This window comes from Atractosteus spatula (assembly GCF_055471065.1).
Source record: "Atractosteus spatula isolate fAtrSpa1 chromosome 10 unlocalized genomic scaffold, fAtrSpa1.hap1 SUPER_10_unloc_10, whole genome shotgun sequence".
Taxonomy (NCBI): domain Eukaryota; kingdom Metazoa; phylum Chordata; class Actinopteri; order Semionotiformes; family Lepisosteidae; genus Atractosteus; species Atractosteus spatula.
In genome coordinates this window covers 573684-580126 of record NW_028296613.1, presented here as the reverse complement: position 1 = coordinate 580126, position 6443 = coordinate 573684, and the positions used below count along the sequence as shown (strand labels likewise).

General features: G+C 37.6%; 2 non-coding genes across 2 annotated transcripts; both read left to right on the top strand.

Annotated features, from left to right (window-relative positions):
- The first annotated feature begins 792 nt into the window (after window positions 1-792).
- Window positions 793-880, top strand: trnay-gua (transfer RNA tyrosine (anticodon GUA)). The gene is given in 2 exon segments: window positions 793-829; window positions 845-880. It is a non-coding gene; the product is annotated as a tRNA-Tyr (tRNA).
- Window positions 881-4225: 3345 nt separating this feature from the next.
- trnal-uag (transfer RNA leucine (anticodon UAG)) lies at window positions 4226-4307 on the top strand. Its single transcript has one exon. It is a non-coding gene; the product is annotated as a tRNA-Leu (tRNA).
- Window positions 4308-6443: the final 2136 nt, after the last annotated feature.

The window sequence follows — 6443 nt, the reverse complement described above, 5'->3', positions numbered from 1 at the left end:
CGCATGCTGACGCAGCTACCCACCTGATCTATGATTATATGTTTATTATACATAAATGGTTGGAGTTCTATTATACGGCTGAATTTAGAGGACTATTATACATATATAGTTAAAGGTCTATTATACATCAAAGAAAGATTTTTATAGGTGTAGAAACTAGTAAATAAAGCCAATGATTTGTTTTAGAAATTTATTCTTAAAATATACAATTATTCACACCTGAAAAATATGTAGTTTAAATTATAGATTATATACAATATTGTAATCAACAAATGTCTAATCATCATAAAAAACACAACTAGTAAACTTCAGTTACAAATTCTAGTAACATGGCAATATATATATAGTAATGACAAACACGAACTAATTACATGAACACGCTAATATTTAACTCAAAACCACATTTCGATTCAAATATAAATTTTAAAATTTACAACTTCTTTATTTCCACGAAAATATTATTAATGTAGCACAAACGGTACTTTCTAATAAAGACAGAAAGAAACTGTTTTGTGTCTCATGGTGATCCTCCTCTCGATACTAATGAAATGTTTAATATGATCCCTCGAGAAAAAAAAAGGAGTCAATTTCCGCCTGGAATGATTGATGCCCCATCAAACATTTTGTAATATCCCTGGAAGTTTATACAGTAGAATCCTGGTTCGTGGCTTAAATTCAAGGTAAACAATACTAAGGAAACAAGTTGGAAACTTGATGTCGAAGTGGGATTTAAATCACCCGGAACATTTCACAACATTGGGCAGTATGTGCCAGAAAGCAATGTTTGACATTCCTTCGATAGCTCAGTTGGTAGAGCGGAGGACTGTAGAGAAATCAACGGGGAATCCTTAGGTCGCTGGTTCGATTCCGGCTCGAAGGAAGGTGCTTTTTGTGTACTTTAATCAAAGAGTTAAAAAAGCGAATCTGTTTCAATCAGACATTGATCAAAAGCTCAATAAACGACGAAGTAGAGGTTCCTGTTCCGAATTCAGCCCACGTCTGATTGTCTTGTTTTGGCCAAGATCTGATCTTTGAATTAAGGGACTACACTGTCTGCTTTGTAAGTCAAAAATACATACAAATGTCAAGTTTTTTTGTAGATATAAAGGTGTTCTCTGTTTTCAAAGGATAGGTACTTAATTGGCATAATGATTTGGTATTGATTTTGTATCGTTGTATTATAAAGTTTGCGCTTTCTGTGTTTTTATCGTATTGTGAACTTATTTTTTAAACAAATGCTTACAAAGGCAAACACGGCACACATCTGTTTATACCAGTGGTGAATTGTACATTTTTATTAAGTACAAGCTACTGTGCACTTCTGGGAGTATAACAGGTTCGATATAAAGTGGCAAAAATATAAAAGGGGAAAATACCCCACACTGCGTGTAAAGCCCTCGTTGTGACTGTTTTAGATTAAAATGGCGTACTGTGCACGAAATGTTGCAGAAACACAGTCTGATATTTTGATAATTATCATTTTAATAATTTGATCAAATTGAGGCCCAGGATCCAAATCTTCAGTTCTGATTTTTTTAAGTGATACCTTTCCTTCCTGTCGTGGAAGTCACACGATGTGAGCAATTGTTTTTTTTTACGTTACGATCCAAAGAGCCTCAGACGCACTTTAACCAAACCAGGATGGATTGTGCTGGGAGCTGGACTGAGCTCATTCTCACTCCCTGTGCTAAAAACAGAATTAGCTCTTCCCCGAACATCGTCTACAGCTGCTGGATGGTGCTCTGCGTCTTACTGCTCCGGCAAGTACTCTGATGAAAGACAGATCACTTGGGCGCTTTTAACCTTCTCGCAGCTACGGGCGAGACTGACGCTCGCGATATGAAGGCACCCGCTGGGACACCTTCTCTAACTTTCACAATCGCGACAGACTTCGCTTTTTAAAACAAAAGTGGATATAGCCCTGAAAAAAGCATTAGCTTTATCAGTTTTTACATTGATCTATTTTGAATCAAAGTTTGATATATTTTTTTTATTTTTTATTGCATTTTACATTATAATAATAATAATCATTATTGCTTACACTTATATAGCGCTGTTCTGGATATTCCACTCAATGCGCTTTACAGGTAATGGGGACTCCCCTCCACCACCACCATTCTCCTGAATGATCACAGAGAGTCAGGACCTCGGTTTTACGTCTCAGCCGAAGGACGGCACCTGTTTACAGTTTAGTGTTCCGTCATTGTACTGGGGTATTAGGACCCACATGGACCGCAGGGTGTGCGCCTAGCGACAAAAACCAGACGTGTGTCGGGCTCGGCTGCGAGCAGGACAATGACGTCACGGGGACAAAGTAGAGGAAATCAAAACGGTTCTATAAAAGACCTGTGTCAGCTGTTGGTTTGCAGTCTGGACTCTAAATCCTCCGATCCAATTTTAAATCTCTCTAATACCTGAGCTGCGGCTTCTTCCGAGTATTTATTCGTATACTTAGTATGTGTAAGTGTATAGATGAAACCTTTCATATATTGTTCAGTTTAAACCAAAATGCTTTACTAATACAAGAGAGAAGTATAGTATGAAGGATGTGACAAATTTATGATTTCTTGGAACAAAACGGTTTTTATTTGCATTCGAAATGAAGCGGAATTTTAGCGCGACACACAAACCCTTTGTCTTTTTTAGAGAGTGATTTTTAAACAGACATAAATGTAGAAAACGTGTTTTTTTAGCACTACAATAGCAGGGTCAGTGGCGTAATGAATAACGCGTCAGGCCTCGCGTCAGAAAATTATCAGAACTGTCCTTGTTGTAATTAGCACGAACTGCACAGGCTCTGAATCAGACCATTTCAATTAGTCTGATCATTGTAGAACACGTTAATGTAGAATTATTAATAGGTTTATTAGTTAGTTAGTTCAGGTTTACCCACCTGAACTAATGTAAAATTATTACTTGGTCTGTCTCGTTTGTATATAAATGAATGTCTCTGACAACTTAATGTTAGTTTTATGATGTAGGTCAGGCGTTGACATATGCACGAGTATACAAAATGTCTCACTCCTGATTCAACTCATGTTCTATAGGAGATTGGCGATTCCTCCTGTTTCTCATACAACCATATCAGAACAGAAGCCTGTGTCACCTAGCTGTGATTCAAGATCGACTCGCATCTTTATCCCTTTTTTGTTCGTGATCATTATTTTCTTTAGTTATGATCAATATTGAACTTTTTCTAAATGAAATGACAATAATCAAACATGCAGGCAGATTTTTGAAAAGTATTCGGAATTGACAGGGTGCCCCTTTGGAACAGTCGTCAGAAAATGTGAGAAAATGAAAGTTATGTAAGCTCTCACACAAAGCATTGAAGATTGGAATCTGAGTGTAAAAAAGCTACCCGTCTCCCAATGATAGGCAAGGATACACACCATGACTCGAATAGACTCAGCGAACATTAACACCTATGATATTAAGAGTGCTTTGCACGTGTCGAACTTCAAGAAGGAACTACTACAACAGTTGTGGACATAATTCAATACCACCGGCAAAGTCCAATGCCGGCAACGTCTGAGAAAATAATGTTCACTCATGGAATTTGGTCTTTGAATGGCTGGCGAGAAAATTCATTTATACTCCTGTTGCACCCTCAGCTGAAACATGTTAAAATAACAACGCAGATTTGTTGGAGAACCTGACAAGAATTATTGGGTTAGCACTGTATGTTATTTGGTATCTTTACTTTATTTTATTTATATATTTTTAATATAAATGTTAACATGCATGCTGTATAATCTATTGTCATTTTAAAATATGTTAGCTGTGGATGCGAGGGGGGCTATTATACCTTGTGAAACACGCAAGGAACTGTAAAAAAGGCTGGTATTTGAATAAGATTGGCGATCACAAGAAAACCACAATTTATGTGGTATTATCATCAATATCCTTCAAAATCGACGTTCAAATGAAGGATTTGAAGAAACTATGAAAAAAGCAACAGTAGTAGCAGAGGATTTTGATCTTTGCTCTTCAAGTCAGTAGATCGCCATAGAGTTGCACCCCTACAAATAGCACAAAGGATGAATCCCACCATCTTCATTATTGCTATGTTTGTGCCGGTGAAAGTAGCGTTTGTGCTATTGAAAGCATCTCGGAAGATGAAGGTGCAGTCACTTCCACATGTCATGATATCATTAGATCCAACGACAAGAGCTGAAGCCCCCCAGTCCAAGCCAGCAATGTGAGGAAGAGGGGTATGGAGGAAGGTAGTGTGGCCGAGCAGTCTAAGGTGCTGGATTTAGGCTCCAGTTTCTCTGGGGGTGTGGGTTCAAGTCCCACTGCTGCCAAATGTTAGTATTTTAAGACCTGCAATACGATCAGTAAAAGCGCTTTTTGTTAGGCTGCGGGAAGTGTTTAGAGATAGACTTTCTAAAAGACAGGCTGTCAGCTTAACATCAAGGCAGAAAAAATATTTTGTTTTCTCAACAGAAATTCTCTTTGGCACGTTCAGCTTTATGTAGGGAACAACATCTGCCGAGATCACTTTTGAGGCAGTGCACATGATAGTGTTCCGGCAAGTACATTTAATATTGGCTGTGGTGGTGAGCTGCTTTTGTCTGTGAAACTTTTAATTCTTCACGCCGAATCGTTGGCAGGGGTAAAGCTTATTAAATCTTTGAACATAGCGCTCCATCAGAAATACTTTGTTCGTGATCAAAAGAGATCAGAGGATTAACTTCATGAATTCACATAGCATACCTTACAGGAAAGATTTAAAAGGGGAATTGATTGTGCTTCCTGATGTTGTTCCTGTGGTTTCTTTGGATACAAAGGTGAATGTTCTTTGACGTTCTGCTAGAGTATCCACTGGGTGGGCTTTATCAATTAGCTCGGATAGGTCATCAGTGCTCCGTCTCCGGAAAATAATCAGCACTGTCGTTTTTTCCTGTGCTGTCTTTTAAAACATATAAGATCACGAGTTTACAGATTTCTCAAAATAACAACTATACATTTTAACCCAGCGGTTAGCATTCCTTCAATCCAATAGTTTTACTCTGGGTAAAAAGCAGCGCAATATACAGAGAGATGATATTCAAATATTTCAACGTTCTTATTGGATTACCTGTATGGAGATATCGCTCAGAATTCCTAATATGATTTTGAGTTCAGTTTTGCTTTACTACTTTCAGAGTCTTTCATTGACCTTGCTGAAGCAGAGAAGTGACATAATCACAAATGCGACCTACCTGTGCTGCTGTTTCTGGTTAATAATGATTATTGCGAGGAAAAAAAAAACAGCTCCTTGCATTAAGAGCAAGAGCAACCAACGCGCTCTCTTGTTGAGTTGGTTTTTTTCCGTGGTACTCTTCCTCAGATGCAAAGTTATTTGGCGAGCAAGGACCTCTGAGAAGGAGCCTGAATCCGTCAAGAACTCTGAAATTCTAATATCACATTACCGTCTTGTGTAGCTCAGTGGTAGAGTGCATGCTTTTCATGTATGAAATCCCTGGCATCTTGAGATATCTTATATTGTTGTGCTCACATCGCAATCTTCTGTTGAGTGAGAACTCTTTGCTCGTGTTCATAGAGAGCCAGGTTTACACAATTAAATTCAGTCACACACAAAGTGCTACAGTGTTGCTCTGCTGTTTTAAATGTACCTCCAAAGCATTTCGTTCTGTTAACTACCAAATGATTTGAACTAATTTTACGTCATATTCAGGAAATCCAGAGAAGGTCATCAGACTTTTAGTGGCTGTTGAAGAAAACACCTGTTGAATCTCACCAGGGATTTCTTGAGAGATCATTCAGCGAGCGAGTCCTCCCTCTGGACTCCAAACATTTTGGGTTAAACTGTTATCCACATACTCTAACGAAGAGAAATGTTAGTGTCTTCCGGTGTGTGAGCCCATTTCTAAAAAAAAAGTTATATAAATTGAATTGTTCTACTTTTTAGGCTTGCATAGTCTTATTAATATTTCAGTTAAATCTTTTTTTCTGTAGTAACATCAGTTGATATTAATATTAGTCCTGATTTATAATTTTTTGTCATGGTTGATCTTAAGTAATTTTGTAATTAGTTTCAGTTTTGAAAAATGGTGCAGAGAAGCTACCAAAACTGGTAATGTTCATATAATGTGTAATGCAATAGCAGCATTTTGGGTTGAAAACAAAAAGTATATCTTGGTATGAATCCTAACACTTCATAGGCAGCGTTCTAGGACTTCTCGCTTCAGATAAAGTTGTCAATACATCATCGATTTCTACTCAATATCAGCAGTGTTATCGCTACCGAGCGGTAATATAGATCCTGGCAATACTTCGTGAGATCTTCGTAAGAAAATCCAAAATACTATGGAAGCAATCAAATTTATACGTTTCTTATACAAATTGTGGTTTTCTGTTAATTGCCAATTTGACTGTAATTACATCTTAGTTTACAGATGTCTTGCATGTATCACAAGGTATAATAGTCGTGTGCG